General features: G+C 37.9%; 2 pseudogenes; both read right to left on the reverse strand.

Annotated features, from left to right (window-relative positions):
- Positions 1–4,878: 4,878 nt before the first annotated feature.
- On the reverse strand, positions 4,879–5,828 carry LOC129627684 (olfactory receptor 10AG1-like; annotated as a pseudogene).
- A 7,610-nt stretch (positions 5,829–13,438) lies between these two features.
- On the reverse strand, positions 13,439–14,573 carry LOC129627682 (olfactory receptor 10AG1-like; annotated as a pseudogene).
- Positions 14,574–16,997: the final 2,424 nt, after the last annotated feature.

A 16,997-nucleotide genomic window follows, 5' to 3' on the forward strand; every position in this document is an offset into this window, starting at 1 on the left:
CCCAGCATCAGCGTCTTTTCCAATGATTCAGCTCTTCACATCAGGTGGCCAAAGTATTGAAGTTTCAGCTTCAACATCAGTCCTTCCGATGAACACCCAGGACTGATCTTTAGGATGGACTGCTTGGATCTCCTTGCAGTCCAAGGGACTCTCAAGAGTCTTCTCCAACACCACAGTTCAAAAGCATAAATTCATCCGTGCTCATCTTTCTTTATACTCCAACTCTCACATCCATACATGACCACTGGAAAAACCATAGCTTTGACTAGATGGACCTTTGTTGACAAAGTAATGTCTCTGCTTTTTAACATGCTGTCTAGGTTGGTCATAACTTTCCTTCCAAGGAGTAAGCCAGCGTCTTTTAATTTCATGGCTGCAATCACCATCTGCAATGATTTTGGAGCCCCCCAAAATAAAGTCTGGCACTGTTTCCACTGTTTCCCCATCTATTTCCCATGAAGTGATGGGACCAGATGCCATGATCTTCATTTTATGAATGTTGAGCTTTAAGCCAACTTTTTCACTCTCCTCTTTCACTTTCATCAAGAGGCTTTTTAGTTCCTCTTCACTTTGTGCCATAAGGGTGGTGTCATCTGCATATCTGAGGTTATTCATATTACTCCCAGCAATCTTGATTCCAGCTTGTGCTTCATCCTGCCCAGCGTTTCTCATGATGTACTCTGCATATAAGTTAAATAAGCAGGGTGACAATATACAGCCTTGACACACTCCTTTTCCTATTTGGAACCAGTCTGTTGCTCCATGTCCAGTTCTAACTGTTGCTTCCTGACCTGCATACAGATTTCTCAAGAAGCAGGTCAGGTGGTCTGGTATTCCCATCTCTTTCAGAATTTTCCTGTTTATTATTCAGCTGTTAAAAAGAGTGAAATGATCCCATTTGCAAGAACATGGATGGACCTACAGATTGTCATACTGAGTGTGGTCAGACATAGAAAGAGAAATATCATATTATATCATTTACTTGCAGAATCTAAAAAAAAAAAAAAAATGTGACATGTACACACTGATGTATTTAAAATTGATGTCCTAGAAGGACCTGCCTATTGCACAGGGAGTGCTGTTCAATGTTATATAACAATGTAAATGTGGAATTGTTTGAAACAGAAAAGGTACATGTATATGTATAATTGAATCACTTATTTTACACATGAAATGTGAACTTAGGGGACAGCACTATTTCCATGGTGCTGTGACTCCTGCTTTCCTAAATTTTAGAAAAAAAACTACTATTGTTTTCTCCATCTAGATCGTCATCTTTGTCATCTCTATTATAATCATCATCCTAGAGTACATTACGGACTATATATTAAAGTATATAAACATACTAAACATTTAACTAGAAGGTATATATACATATAGACACTATGATAAAATGCATAAGTAACTAAACCTAGTACATCATATTTACAACCTAGATGGTAAAATAAGCAAATGGACTGAGAAGTGAAACATAACTAGCTTCAACACAGAAGCTAACATTGCCTTATACACATGTGCACAATTATAACTAAAACAACAAAAGAGCATAATTGTCAAAAGAACTTCCAGAGGACGTATTCTCTAAATGAGTTGCTGATTATGCTTATGTGTGTGTGTGTGCTCAGTCGTATCTGACTCTGTGTGACCGACTAGACTGTAGACGGTCTGTGTCTAGACTGGCTACCAAGCTCCTCTGTTCATGGAATTTTATAAGCAAGAAGACTGGAGTGAGTTGCTCTTTCCTATTCCAGGGGAACTTCCTAACTCAGGGATCAAACTCGTGTCTCTTGCATCTCCTGCATTGGCAGGCAGATTCTTTACTACCGTGCCATCTGAATGGAATTGGGAGGATACCTGTTAATGATTCTATTGACAGATGCTCATTTTCCTGGTGAATATCAGTTCAAAGGTTTAAAAATTATATCACTTAGAGTATGTTAAAAATATAGAGGATTAGCAAGGCACACTAATGTAAATGCAATTGTGGAAGCTTTATGTAATTCTGAAAATAAATTCTAATATTTTCTTACCATTAAAAGCACATATATTTCCCCATCCCTGTGGCGGATTCATGTTGATATACGGCAAAACCAATACAATATTGTAAAGTAATAAGTCTCCAATTAAAATAAATAAATTTATAATAAAAAATAAACAAATGCAAAAAAAAGAAAAGAAAAAATAAAGTACTTATTATCAAAAAAGGATATATATTTTATTTATTTATTTTAAATTTTATTTTATTTTTAAACTGTACATAATTGTATTAGTTTTGTCAAATATCAAAATGAATCCACCACAGGTATACAGGTGTTCCTCACCCTGAACCCTCCTCCCTCCTCCCTCCCCATACCATCCCTCTGGGTCGTCCCAGTGCACTAGCCCCAAGCATCCTGTATCGTGCATCGAACCTGGACTGGAAACTCGTTTCATACATGATATTTTACATGTTTCAATGCCATTCTCCCAAATCTTCCCACCCTCTCCCTCTCTCACAGAGTCCATAAGACTGTTCTATACATCAGTGTCTCTTTTGCTGTCTCGTACACAGGGTTATTGTTATCATCTTTCTAAATTTCATATATATGCGTTAGTATACTGTATTGGTGTTTTTCTTTCTGGCTTCCTTCACTCTGTATAATAGGCTCCAGTTTCATCCACCTCATTAGAACTAGTTCAAATGTATTCTTTTTAATGGCTGAGTAATACTCCATTGTGTACATGTACCATAGCTTTCTTATGAATTAGCATAGGGGTAGTTTGGAAGGCAGTGATGAAAAAGATGAAATAATTCAAAGCAGATTATTTTTGGGCCAAAATTGCTACATCAGATCAGATCAGTTGCTCAGTCGTGACCAACTTTTTGGGACTCCATGAATTGCAGCACGCCAGGCCTCCCTGTCCATCACCAACTCCCGGAGATCACTCCCACTCATGTCCATTGAATCAGTGATGCCATCCAGCTATCTCATCCTCTGTCATCCCCTTCTCCTCCTGCCCCCAATGCCTCCCAGCATCAGAGTCTTTTCCAATGAGTCAACTCTTCACATGAGGTGGCCAAAGTACTGGAGTTTCAGCTTTAGCATCATTCCTTCCAAAGAACACCCAGGGCTGATCTACTTCAGAATGGACTGGTTGGATCTCCTTGCAGTCCAAGGGACTCTCAAGAGTCTTCTCCAACACCACAGTTCAAAAGCATCAATTCTTCAGCGCTCAGCCTTCTTCACAGTCCAACTCTCACATCCATACATGACCACAGGAAAAACCATAGCCTTGACTAGACAAACCTTTGTCGGCAAAGGAATGTCTCTGCTTTTGAATATGCTATCTAGGTTGGTCATAACTTTCCTTCCAAGGAGTAAGCGTCTTTTAATTTCATGGCTGCAGTCACCATCTGCAGTGATTTTGGAGCCCCAAAAAATAAAGTCTGACACTGTTTCCACTGTTTCCCCATCTATTTCCCATGAAGTGATGGGACCAGATGCCATGATCTTCTTTTTCGGAACGTTGAGCTTTAAGCCAACTTTTTCACTTTCCGCTTTCACTTTCATCAAGAGGCTTTTGAGTTCCTCTTCACTTTCTGCCATAAGGGTGGTGTCATCTGCATATCTGAGGTTATTCATATTTCTCCTGGCAATCTTGATTTCAGCTTGTGTTTCTTCCAGTCCAGCGTTTCTCATGATGTACTCTGCATATAAGTTAAATAAACAGGGTGACAATATACAGCCTTGATGTACTCCTTTTCAGAATATAGAAATATGTACAAAGTAAAAATGTTGGGACAAACATGGAGATTCTTCTATAATGTGCTGTTAGGAAAAGTACTCAGTACATGAAATTTTTTCTTTTAGTATGATGATTGAAGTAATTCCTCATGAGGGTATAGTGGGATAAATAGACATACTCCTAGTGTCTGTTGATTCTTTGAAGTCTCTAGATTTTTTTTTCTTATCTAAATATCTTTATTTTTTTAAAAAATTTAAATTTATTTATTTAAATTTGAGGTAATTACTTTACAATATTGTATTGGTTTTGTCATACATCAATATGAAATGAAGTCTCTAGATTTTTCCAGGGCTCTGACATAGGGCATGGTAATATGCATTCCCTCATTCAGTTGTTCAATTCCTCCTTCAAATAGTCATTATTTAACTGCTGCTGGTCAGTTTCCATGCAATTGAAGCAAAAAGCACCAACAATAAGAATGGAAAAATATAAGGAATCTTGCATGTTTTAAGGTATATTTAAGCCAAAATTCTTAACAACTTGAATTCTGTTTTGTTTTTTTCATAAAGTATGTAATGAACATTACTCTTTATTCACAATAGAGGATTATTTAAGTATGAAATATTTAAGATCCTTTCACAAGTTAGCCCACCAGGATCCTCGGTCTGTGGAGATTCTCCAGGCAAGAACACTGGAGTGGGTAGCCTTTCCCTACTCCAGGGGATCTTCCCAATCCAGGGATCAAACCCAGGTCTCCTGCATTGCAGGCAGATTCTTTACCGTCTAAGCCACCAGGGAAGCCCAATAAATATTTAAGCATAGTCAACAGTGGATTATTCTAAACTATCTAAAGTATCTTATAAGCTAGAAAGGGTTAAGTTTTTAAGGGGAAATTATAGATATTTAAAACCTTTCTCTGATAACTGTGTGGCAAACAGTTAAAACATTTATAATTATACTCATCACACTATACTATTATTGTTTTCAGTAACTCAGTGCAGTCCAGCTCTTTGTAACCCCATGGACTGCAGCACGCCAGGCTTCCCTGTCCTTCACCATCTCCTAGAGTTTGCTCAAGCTGTTGTCCATTGAATCAGTGATGCCATTCAACCATCTTGTCCTCTGTGGTCCCTGTCTCCTCCTGCCTTCAATCTATATTTTAAGTAACAATTGTCTCAATGCTGCAATCACATGCTTGTTCTCAAGGCTGTATATCATGGGATTTAACACCAGAGTCACTATGGGGTAGAACAAGGAGAGCAGTCTGTCAGTTCCTGCAGAGTGACTGGATTTGGGCCTGAAGTAGGCAATGGCAGCAGATACAAAAATAAAAGCACAACCAACAGGTGAGACAAACACGTGGAGAAGGCTTTGGCTCTTCTGGCTGTTGGCAACCTCAGAATAGTGGAAATGATTTTACTGTAAGAGGCAAGTATTAACATAAAAGGCACTGCAGCAACCAGCAGAACTCCTGCATAGACTGACAGTTCCTGCACAGAAGTGTCTCCACAGCCCAGCTTCAGAATGGGGGGTACGTCACAGAAGAAGTGGTTAATCTGGTTCGAATGACAGAAACGCAGAGTGAAGATCCAACACGTTTGCCCTATCTGCACTGGGATTCCACTGACCCAGGAGCCCACAGCCAGCTGGAGGCATGTCTTTGGGGTCATGACCAGGGGATAATGCAGAGGGTCGCAGATGGCCACACAGCGGTCATAGGCCATCACCGCCAGGAGGAAATACTCAGTGGTTCCGAAGATAAGGAAGAAGCACATTTGGGCAGCACAGGCCAACATAGAAATGCTTCTGTTTTGAGTCCAAAGGTTCACCAGATTCCTAGGGAAAGTGACAGGCACGTAACAAATTTCCAAGGAGGAAAAATTTGCCAAGAAAAAATACATGGGTTTCTGCAGAGCTGGGTCAAGCCGAGTTATTATTATTAAGAGACTCTTTTCAGTTAAGATAATGATGTAAATTATGGAGAACACTCCAAAGAGTAACCCTTGGAGGTTTGGAAGGTCAGAAAACCCCAGGAGAACAAATTGTATAACTGTGGATACATTGTCTTCTGCTTCCATCTCTTTATATTTCATCTGTGGGAATGATTCAATCCGAAATACAATTATTTCACTTTTTGACTTTTGTTTCCTTATGTATAAACAGGATTCTATGTCCTCTTATTTTTCAAATTCCCTAAAGAAACAAAACCTATTACTAATAAGACCTGTGAAAGTGTAGTGAAATATATTCTTCATTAATATGAAATATATTTTTAAGAAAATATATTTCTAATTTTCTTGAAGAGATCGCTAGTCTTTCCCATTCTATTGTTTTCTTCTATTTCTTTGCATTGATCACTGAGGAAGGCTTTCTTATCTCTCCTTGCTATTCTTTGGAACTCTGCATTCAAATGGGAATATCTTTCATTTTCTTCTTTGCTTTTCACTTCTCTTATTTTCACAGCTATTTGTAAGGTCTTCTCAGACAGCCATTTTGCTTTTTTGCATTTCTTTTTCTTGGAGATGGTCTTGATTCCTGTCTCCTGTACAATGTCATGCACCTCCGTCCATAGTTCATCAGGCACTTTATCAGATCTAGTCTCTTAAATCTATTTCTCACTTCCACTGTCTAGTCATAAGGGATTTGATTTAGGTCATACCTGAATGGTCTAGTGGTTTTCCCCACTTTCTTGATTTTAAGTCTGAATTTGGCAATAAGGAGCTCAGGATCTGAGCCACAGTCAGCTCCCGGCCTTGTTTTTGCTGACTGTATAGAGCTTCTCCATCTTTGGCTGCAAAGAATATAATCAATCTGATTTAGGTGTTGACCATCTGGTGATGTCCATGTGTAGTCTTCTCTTGTGTTGTTGGAAGAGGGTGTTTGCTATGACCAGTGCGTTCTCTTGGCAAAACTCTATTAGTCTTTGCCCTGCTTCATTCTGTACTCCAAGGCCAAATTTACCTGTTACTCCAGGTGTTTCTTGACTTCCTACTTTTGTATTCCAGTCCCCCATAATGAAAAGGACATCTTTTTTTGGGTGTTAGTTCTAGAAGGTCTTGTAGGTCTTCATAGAACCGTTCAACTTCAGCTTCTTCAGCATTATTGGTTGGGGCATAGACTTGGATTACCGTGATATTGAATGGAAACGAATGGAAACGAACAGAGATCATTGTCATTTTTGAGATTGCATCCAAGTACTGGATTTTGGACTCTTGTTGACTATGACGGATACTCCATTTCTTCTAGATATTCAGTGGTTTGCTAATGTTTATATACTTTCAGTATGGAAATCCAATATATGAGGCAGATATTAATTGATTCTCTGTTTTGTTAAGTATGTTGGCTGTCACAGAATAATGACCCTCAAAGACACATTTTATAAGGAAGGCTGAGTGCCAAAGGATTGATGCTTTTAAACTGGGGTGTTGGAGAAGATTCTTGAGTCCCTGGGACTGCAAGAAGATCAAGCCAGTAAATCCTAAAGGAAATCAATCCTCAATATTCATTGGAGAGACTGATGCTGAAGCTAAAGCTCCAATACTTTGACCACCTGATGCGAAGAGCCAACTCTTTAGAAAAGACCCTGATGCTGGGAAAGATTGAAGGCAGGAGGACAAGGGGATGACAGAGTTCAAGATGGTTGGATGGCATCACCAATTCTATGGACATGAGTTTGAACAAGCTCCAGGAGATGGTGAAGGACAGGGAAGCCTGGCATGCTGCAATCTGTGGACTTACAAAGAGTCAGACACAACCGAGCGACTGAATAGCAACAACTATATATATATATATATATATATATATATATATATATATATATATATATATATATATAAAACAACCTTGTGTGTGTGTGCTAAGTCACTTCAGTTGTGTCTGGTTGTGCCACCCTATGGACTGTAGATAGCCAGGCTCCTCTATCCGTGGGATTTCCTGGCAAGAATACTGGAATGGGTTGCCATGCCCTTCTCCAAGATATCTTCCCAATTCAGGGATCAAACCCACGTCTCCTGAAGCTCCTCCACTTCAGTCAGATTCTTTACCACTGAGCCACTGGAGAAGGCCATATATGACAAACTTAATCATTCTAAATATAATTAGTTCAGTGAATCCACCTAGAAAAGTTCTCATCTGTGTTATTGCATGCATGTACACAAACTCTTTATCTGTGTATCTATCATCTATCTAAATGCTTTAAACACAAAATATAAATGCACATATATAAATATGTATATCTTTTGTGTGTAAAGCTTATTGTGGCAAAGCTCAATCATCTTCCTTTTTGAAATTTCAGCATCATCTCTCTAAAACATTGTTTCATAATTTATATTTTTTCCAACTCTTCCCTCAGACCATATGTTCACTTTCTCTTTATCTTCCAATTCTATTATTCTATTTCCATATATGTTCTCTGTACTACTTATGATAGTGAAATAAGCTTACATGCTTTCATGTCACAGCTAAAGAAATAGTTTATCAATAAGGTTACATATACCAAAACACTATTCCAAAAAACAATTATACATATCATACCTATATAAATATAAATATACAGATACCTTTCAAAGAAGGAAAGAAAGAGAAGATGTCTACCATTATTCCCTTCCAGCAAAGAATCCATAGCTATTAATACAATCCAGATGCACAATGAAGACATATTCACTTTTCACTTTCCCCGAATCAGTCTATTAATCTTGGAAAGACTTTACACATATTATTGACCTTCCCATCCTTTGTTGTCAGTTGACTTCAGTACACAAAAGCAATATTATCCTAAAGTACACACACAGACAAGCATGCATACCTATATAAATGAATATCTGTTTTTGTGTTTCTAAATAATGAAATTGTGTGTGCTTAGTTTATCAGAATTATAAGTGACTTGTTCTGGGAATAGTACAATGCAAAGTAGTAACAAAAGATTATCTTGCTAATAAAGATATTTATAATTTACAAAACATTGGCAGTATTTGCACACATTCATTGTGTTTGAAAATCAAGTGATACGGATACAGATTTTTGGCAAGCTATTACCACTGAATGTGGTAACTAGTTTAGATATGGCTTGTTAGTTGCCAAGCCAAAGTGAAAATAAATTCTGACACTGTCCACTGACATTTTTAGCTTGTGAAACTTCAGTATCTACCCAAAAACTCATAATGCTCCAAGATATCACTCTTATTTGCCCTTCTCTATAAAAGGAGAGAGATCCAGTCGCATCTGCTCGATATATCAATATTTTTAAGTGTTGCCCCCTCCATTAGTTATCTCTTCTCTCTGAAAAAAAAATTTTTTTTTTAATTAGGCAGGAAGGAGAGAAAACAGAGAGGCTTTCTTAATTTATGTCTCAATCTTTTCAACATATGATAGTTTCAGGATTTATCCAACATCTGCCTAGAAATTTTCCTGGAATTTTGTTATTGCTGTTATTATAGTTCTCTTTCTTTTAACCTCCCCTGTATTCAATTGTTTCCATTAGATTTTACTAGGTTATGATGGCTGTATTATCTGAGGAACTTGGTGATTTACTGTTTACTTGGTTCTCAATAAGAGTTGGTTTTTCCTTCTTTACTTTATTATCAGAATTGGTCACACGTCATCTGGTTGTTTTCTCCCAAGGAAAAAGTGGTACTGCACCTCCCTATCCATCTGGAAATAGCCAGCTCCACATAAATGTGACAAAACTGACATTTATTTTTATGGGAATAAACTTTAAATACAACAGTTCAAGGTTCATCATATTTTTTAACTTTGAGTGATGCTGTAGAGAGAAATACTGCATAGGAACCTGGAATGTCAGGTCCATGAATCAAGGCAAATTGGAAGTGGTCAAACAAGAGATGGCAAGAGTGAATGTCGACATTCTAGGACTCAGCGAACTAAAATGGACTGGAATGGGTGAATTTAACTCAGATGACCATTATATCTACTACTGTGGGCAGGAATCCCTCAGAAGAAATGGAGTGGCCATCATGGTCAACAAAAGAGTCCAAAATGCAGTACTTGGATGCAATGTCAAAACGACAGCATCATCTCTGTTTGTTTCCAAGACAAACAATTCAATATCACAGTAATCCAAGTCTGTGCCCCAACCAGTAATGCTGAAGAAGCTGAAGTTGAACGGTTCAATGAAGACCTACAAGACCTTTTATAACTAACACCCAAAAAAGATGTCTTTTTCATTATAGGGGACTGGAATGCAAAAGTAGGAAGTCAAGAAACACCTGGAGTAACAGGCAAATTTGGCCTTAGAATGCAGAATGAAGCAGGGCAAAGACTAATAGAGTTTTGCCAAGAAAATGCACTGATCATAACAAACACCCTCTTCCAACAACACAAGAGAAGACTCTACATATGGACATCACCACGTGGTCAACACCTAAATCAGATTGATTACATTCTTTGCAGCCAAAGATGGAGAAGCTCTATACAGTCAGCAAAAACAAGGCCAGGAGCTGACTGTGGCTCAGATCATGAACTCCTTATTGCCAAATTCAGACTTAAATTAAAGAAAGTAGGGAAAACCACTAGACCATTCATGTATGACCTAAATCAAATCCCTTATGACTATACAGTGGAAGTGAGAAATAGATTTAAGGGCCTAGATCTGATAGATAGAGTGCCTGATGAATTATGGACTGAGGTTCGTGACATTGTACAGGAGACAGGGATCAAGACCATCCCCATGGGAAAGAAATGCAAAAAAGCAAAATGGCTGTCTGGGGAGGCCTTACAAATAGCTGTGAAAAGAAGAGAAGTGAAAAGCAAAGGAGAAAAGGAAAGATATAAGCATCTGAATGCAGAGTTCCAAAGAATAGCAAGAAGAGATAAGAAAGCCTTCTTCAGCAATCAATGCAAAGAAATAGAGGAAAACAGCAAAATGGGAAAGACTAGAGATTTCTTCAAGAAAATTAGAGATACCAAGGGAACATTTCATGCAAAGATGGGCTCGATAAAGGACAGAAATTACATGAACCTAAAAGAAGCAGAAGATATTAAGAAGAGGTGGCAAGAATACACAGAAGAACTGTACAAAAAAGATCTTCACAACCCAGATAATCACGATGGTGTGATCACTCTCCTACAGCCAGACATCCTGGAATGTGAAGTCAAGTGGGCCTTAGAAAGCATCACTACGAACAAAGCTAGTGGAGGTGATGGAATTCCAGTGGAGCTATTTCAAATCCTGAAAGATGATGCTGTGAAAGTGCTGCACTCAATATGCCAGCAAATTTGGAAAACTCAGCAGTGGCCATAGGACTGGAAAAGGTCAGTTTTCATTCCAATCCCAAAGAAAGGCAATGCCAAAGAATGTTCAAACTACTGCACAATTGCACTCATCTCACATGCTAGTAAAGTAATGCTCAAAATTCTCCAAGCCAGGCTTCAGCAATATGTGAACCATGAACTTCTTGATGTTCAAGCTGGTTTTAGAAAAGGCAGAGGAACCAGAGATCAAATTGCCAACATCCTCTGGATCATGGAAAAAGCAAGAGAGTTCCAGAAAAACATCTACTACTGCTTTATTGACTATGCCAAAACCTTTGACTGTGAGGATCACAATAAACTGTGGAAAATGCTGAAGGAGATGGGAATACCAGACCACTGGACCTGCCTCTTGAGAAATTTGTATGCAGGGCAGGAAGCAACAGTTAGAACTGGACATGGAACAACAGACTGGTTCCAAATAGGAAAAGGAGTATGTCAAGGCTGTATATTGTCACCCTGCTTATTTAACTTCTATGCAGAGTACATCATGAGAAATGCTGGACTGGAAGAAACACAAGCTGGAATCAAGATTGCCAGGAGAAATATGAATAACCTCAGATATGCAGATGACACCACCCTTATGGCAGAAAGTGAAGAGGAACTCAAAAGCCTCTTGATGAAAGTGAAAGTGGAGAGTGAAAAAGTTGGCTTAAAGCTCAACATTCAGAAAACGAAGATCATGGCATCCGGTCCCACTACTTCATGGGAAATAGATGGGGGAACAGTGGAAACAGTGTCAGACTTTATTTTTCTGGGCTCCAAAATCACTGCAGATGGTGACTTCAGCCATGAAATTAAAAGACTCTTACTCCTTGGAAGGAAAGTTATGACCAACCTAGATAGCATATTCAAAAGCAGAGACATTCCTTTGCCAACAGAGGTTCGTCTAGTCAAGGCTATGGTTTTTCCTGTGGTCATGTATGGATGTGAGAGTTGGACTGTGAAGAAGGCTGAGCACCGAAGAATTGATGCTTTTGAACTGTGGTGTTGGAGAAGACTCTTGAGAATCCCTTGGACTTCAAGAAGATCCAACCAGTCCATTTTGAAGATCAATCTGGGGATTTCTTTGGAAGGAATGATGCTAAAGCTGAAACTCCAGTACTTTGGCCACCTCATGCGAAGAGTTGACTCATTGGAAAAGACTCTGATGCTGGGAGGGACTGGGGGCAAGAGAAGAAGGGGACAACAGAGGATGAGATGGCTGGATGGCATCACTGACTCGATGGACGTGAGTCTGAGTGAACTCTGGGAGTTGGTGATGGACAGGGAGGCCTGGCGTGCTGCGATACATGGGGTCGCAAAGAGTCGGACACAACTGAGCAAGTGAACTGAACTGAACTGAGTGGTGACAGGTCATATTTCTGCAATGATCTGTTGCTTGTCTATATGAAGGATTATTATATACACATGGAATTTTGAAAAATATGTAACTACAGAAATAGCACACACAACTAATAATTGCGATTTTCCTTGTCCAGAATGAATACAAATTTATTGTTTGTTATTTTGATTACCCAAATAGCACAAGTTTATTGTAATAAACTGCACAATTTCAATAAAACAAAGGGAAAAATAAAATGATTTACTCTGTGATTTCTATAATTAGCAACAATGATTATTTTTGTATTGACCATTTGTAATATGTGTATGTTTGTAAGGTTTAAGATGTACAGTACTTGTGCTTTTATAGAAGATACTTTTACAAAAATTTAAATCCTTTCCCTTTTCCCCTAACTTTCCTATCCCCACTATCATCTCTAGGAAAATATATTAAAAAACCATGGCTTATGAATATTCCCATCACTTTTTCCAAGCTCATCTTATTATATGTAAAGATTTCAATAATATCTTTTGTTTTATCAACTCAACAAATCATATTATGAATTTAATCTGATATACACATAAGGGATGCCTAATAATTACTAATACCATTGTACAACATCATTCATTAAACTACATTCCTAATGAGAGGTACTTTTCACTCTGCACTATCCTGTTACAATAATATTAATATTATAATCATTGTATTATTTCTCTGCAGAATAATTGCTAACCCAAGCTATACATAATATTTTAATTAAAGTCCATTACTAACTTAGTTTAAAAAATTTGTGTGACATCTCTATGGAACTGGATAATATGCTTTCCAATAAGTGATATAACTGAGTCTGTATTACAACTGGGTGTATTATAGCAATTGTTGTCTAAAGTTCTTACTAAAAGAGAACATTTCACAACAAGGTTATAGAATTCCTAAGCAAATGTTGCTATTTGTTGACCCATACACAACTATATAACTCTAGACAAAAAGGTTTCTCAGTGTTACAAGTAATTTTTATTTTGGTAATAACTACCACTTTATAGGCAGATAAATTGAGTTTAAGATAAATATCTATTGAAAATTTATAACACATATATAAGAAATCAAGTTCTGAAATACAAGTCACTTTTTCAATGAACTAAGGTGTTTGCCTGGCCATTGTCTCAGTGCCATCATGACATCCTTGTTCCTTAGACTGTATACAATGGGGTTAAACACAGGCGTCACAATCGTGTAGAAGAGGGAAAGCACTTTGTCAGTTCCTGCTGAGCCTTGGGTCTTAAATATGTGACGAGGCCTGATCCGAAGAACAATGCCACAACCATAAGATGAGAGGAGCAGGTGGAAAAGGCTTTGCCCCGACTTGTGGCTGATGGCAATTTAAGGACTGTGGAGATGATTTTGCCATAGGAAACAAGTATCAACAGAAATGGAACCAAAACAAACAGCGCAGCAACTGTGAAGACCAACATTTCATTCAGAAAAGTGTCCCTGCAGGCCAGCTTGAGTATGGGAGGGATGTCACAGAAGAAGTGGTGGATAAGTTTGGAACCACAAAAGGGCAGAGAGAAAATCTGGCCTGTCTGGCCTATTTGGATTGGGATTCCACTGATCCAGGAGCCGGCCACCAGCTGGATACACACCTTGTAGTTCATGACTAGGGGATATTGCAGAGGGCTACAAATGGCCGCGTAGCGGTCATAGGCCATCACGGCCAGAAGGAAGCACTCGGTGGCCCCAAGTATAAGAATGAAGCACATTTGTGTGGCACAAGCAACTAGAGAAATCGTTCTTCTTTGTGTCCAAAGATTCTGGGGAGCGTTAACAGACACGTAGCAGATTTCCAAAAGGGAAAAATTGCCAAGGAAAAAATACATGGGGGTCTGGAGACCAGGGTTCAGTATTGTTATCAGAAATATGATGCCATTTCCCATCAAGATAATTATATAGGTGAGTAAGAACAGTCCAGATAAAAACCTCTGGAGATGAGGAACATCAGCAAAGTCCAGGAGAACAAACTCCATCAATTTAGTAAGATTACCTTCTGGTGCTTTTTCTTGGTGTTCCATCTGTGAGAAAGGGTAAATGTATTATCTGCTTTTTATTTTTACCATCAGGGATCAGTGCCTGTTTTATAAGTTGTATCAGGACATCCAGGTTGATTTTCATGATCAATGCAATTGTTTCTAATTTAAGAATTTTATTATTTCCACTTTCCCCTTTCTCAGTTTATAATCCATGTGTTATCACCATACACTCTCCCTTGAAATATCTTTTAGGGCATTCTTTCCGAATATAGTCCAAAGTCAAAAGAGTTAGAGTGTTAGTCATTCAGTCGTGTCTGACTCTCTGATCTCATGGATTGTAGGCCACCAGGCTCCTCTGTCCATGGGATTTCCTAGGCAAGAATACTGGAGTGGGTTGTCATTCCCTTCTCCAGGGGATCTTCCCAACCTAGGGATCAAACCCAGATCTCCTGCATTGCAGGCGGATTCTTTATCATCTGAGCCACCAGGGAAGCCCCAAATGCCCTGATCAGCACAGACGTTGGACAAACTGATAGTTATTGAAGATAGACCCACACTGTTGTTATGTGATCTCAGTTTTAAATACTTACATTATTTTGTGGCCATGTTTCACAGTTTGTGGGATCTTAGTACACCAACCAGAGATTGAACCTCAGGCTCACAGCAGTGAAAGTACAGAGTCCTAATCATTGGACTGCTAGGGAATTCCCTCAAAATTTACATTTTTTGACAATTTTATTGTATTTCTCTATGACTTTACATACTTCAGTAGAACTATTAATATAACAGAAATTATCTGCCTTATATATTTTCAGCTACTTATTTCAACTCTTCATTTCCCTCCCATCACTTGATGATCTTGATCATACATGTTCTTATATACAATTCACATTTTTAGGCAGTTTACAAAAAATATGAGAGAATATTTTATTTTTTGTACATAGGGGAATAGAAGACATATATTTCAGTAAGATGCTTTGTGGAGGCTATCAGAGGGTTTTATTCTGGAAAAGTTGTGTGGGAATAGATACAGAGAGAAACAATTAAGAAGGTCACTGTGGGAAAAGAGGGGTCACCTGGAATGTATTCACCAGCTGTGTAAGATACTTCTTGTTATGCTTTACCCCGTGTTCTGTGTGCATCTCTGATGTCTTTGTTGTTCCTCAAATAATAATAATAATAATAATAATAATTCAGATAAAAGTTTCTGAACTCACTTTTCTTGAGCTAGGATATTCAGATTTAGCAATGATGGATACATTGCTCATTTGCACATTGGTTTTGTGATTGCAAATCAGTGCCTATTGTTTAAATCATACTTAAGTTTGAATTCTACCTCCATTATTTATCATCTATTATATTAAGTAATTGTTTAAATTTTCTGTTTGCTTCCTTATTTGAGATAATTAAATATGATTTTATCAATAAAATTTCCTATCGCTTTTAATATGTTTATGTATAAGTCATGGTCCTATAATTATAATTATTAATATGGTATAATGTTCTTAAATCTTTAGTTGCCAGGGTTGTACCACACTCCCTAGAAAAATTGTTTTTGGTAGAGTTATTGAGTTACTCATTGATGATTACTTTTTTCCATTTTTTCCTTTCATCAGAGCCAGGAGTGGGATACGGTCTTACCTAAATAAGGAATAAGACTCTTTTAGTACAGAATCTAAGAGCACACACTCAGTTTCAGGGCTGATTCTGCATCGCCCCATTGTTAAAGTGACTGCCTCTTTAAATATTACACTCCAGGCATCACTTGACTCAACATGAGTCCCAGCCCTGCTTCTCATTTCCCCACCCTTTACGTTTCAAGTTTCTCCATGCAAGCATAGTCTAAATATAGTGTCATGGACAAAAAATACAATCCTGACAAGATAGCCTGCAATTGAATCATGGCTTCACTTGCCAGCTGTGTGACAATGCGAATTGCTTAATCTCTCTGCACCATACTTCACTTGGCTGCAAAACTGACTTAACAGTTGTACCAACAGTTAGGATTGCGACATGAATTAATTCATTTGATACAATAAAGCAACGTAAAGTTGTTTTGGCATTCATAGAAAGTCTATTTGAAAGCTAGCTATTATTGTTTTTATTAAAAGCTAAATTTTATTCTTCTAAATTTCACTCTCTGCTTTAACATTATGAAAAACTGCTCTCTAGTTTACCTTGGCTTGGTATCACATGGTTAATGTGGGAATGAAATAAGATATTAAAGCAATCATCACAGTGTTATAAAAATCCCAGACTCTTAGATGTGAATTCTCCATGAAGTTTCTGCCAATAATTTGATAATACTATCACCTCCACTCTGTAGAGCTAACAGGGAGAGCACCTGTGGCTTTGAAGCACACAGTGTTGCAGTTTGGCTCATCCCTTTCATATGCCGCTTTTCTTTCCCACTGACATTCCATGATCTAGGATCTAAGGACTGAGACCTAGGAAAATAGTTATTGCATGATCTAGGAAAATAGTCCTAGTTTTCCTGCTTGGAAGCAATGTAGATCTTAGAAAATGCATGTTTACTTAATATATTCTTCATAATTTGATTCTGAAATTGAGTAAAGGAACAGACAGTTTTAATTTAAAATTGTCAATCTTAAAAGAGAGGGAAAATTAATATACAAAAGAATAGAATTGCAATC

Source organism: Bubalus kerabau, chromosome 15 (assembly GCF_029407905.1).
Source record: "Bubalus kerabau isolate K-KA32 ecotype Philippines breed swamp buffalo chromosome 15, PCC_UOA_SB_1v2, whole genome shotgun sequence".
NCBI lineage: Eukaryota > Metazoa > Chordata > Mammalia > Artiodactyla > Bovidae > Bubalus > Bubalus kerabau.